This window comes from Rhamphochromis longiceps, linkage group LG15, assembly GCF_057381845.1.
Source record: "Rhamphochromis longiceps isolate RC_006_pf linkage group LG15, R_longiceps_female_GT1.1, whole genome shotgun sequence".
Classification (NCBI taxonomy): domain Eukaryota; kingdom Metazoa; phylum Chordata; class Actinopteri; order Cichliformes; family Cichlidae; genus Rhamphochromis; species Rhamphochromis longiceps.
The window spans coordinates 5,176,265-5,177,579 of record NC_140571.1 but is presented as its reverse complement, the minus strand read 5'-3'; positions in this window follow the sequence as shown (position 1 = coordinate 5,177,579).

Sequence of the window (1,315 nt, the reverse complement as noted above, 5' to 3'; positions counted from 1 at the left end):
TATGATAGTTTTAATTAGTCAGACATCGTTAATTTTCACATTAATTGGCTCCATTCTTTGTGGGCTTTGGCTGAAATAAATGAAATTCCAGAGAATGACAGCATTTTATAACATTTAGGTAAAAATACATCAGGTTACACCCCTAGTGAATATTGCTGTTCATAGTGTCGGTCCTCGGGAAATCACCAGAATAGGTCTCGTGAGTTTGGGGGATTTTTTTCTCGGAAAAATATGAACTTGAATTGAATTTCAGCATAGCTATGGCCTTTTTTTAAACCATTTTTTATTTTTTATTTTATAGAACAATCTGCAGTGTCATCAAAGTGCATTTTCCCATTCTTGAAAATAACGTAGACGCATACTAGAGCTACTAGTCACTGTCAAACATCAGCAGGACCCCACATTAACACATGTGTTTTGCCTATCTTCTTACCATTTCCAAAGAAAAACAGTAGTGAATCAGTTATGCCAACAAGACCCCTTCAAAAAAATATTGCATATCTTGAAAATATTAATTGTTTCATAATGTGGTTGAAAATTAGTTAAATTTCATTGGTTGTATGTTCGTTACACATAAAATGAAATTTTGCTTTATTTTTGATGATAATAGGTGAAAATCATAAATCCAGTATCTCTTATTATTAGGATATTTCTTTAGAACAATTTTTAAAAGGATTTACATTACAGAAACATTTCACTTCTCAAAGTATGGCCATTTATGTGCTCAGTATTTGGCTGGTGATCCTTTAGAATGAATTACTGCATCAGTGCAGTGTGGCATGAAGCCAGTCAGGTTGTGGCTCTGCTGAGGTGTTACTGAAGCCCTGGATGCTGCGATAAAGGCGTTAGGGTTGCTGTATTTTGGGGTTGGGTGTTTCTCATCCTCCTCTTAACAATAACATAAAAGAATGGTGGGCCAACCACTATCAACGCAAGCAGATAACATAGCATCACAAATCATCACAGACTGCAGAAACGTCACACTTCACACCTTCCAGACTCCAGGATGTTGATTTCTGAAAGAAATAAACAAATTTACTTAAATCTAAAAAACCTCGGACCACTGAGCAACAGCTCACTTCTTTTTCTCATTAGCCTAAGTAAGACACTTAGGTTCAGGAGTGGCTTCACATTAGGACTGTGATAGTTAGTAACCCCTTTCCTGTGCATGGTGGCACAATGCACTCGGTTGTCAGTGCATTAAATGCACTCGGTCCACTCCTTGAATCTAGTTTTCTACTTAAGGCTGCGGCCCTTCCTGCTGTTTGCGCATGATGTTCTGTGCCTTAGCCTCCTTGTGAAGGTTGACGATGAT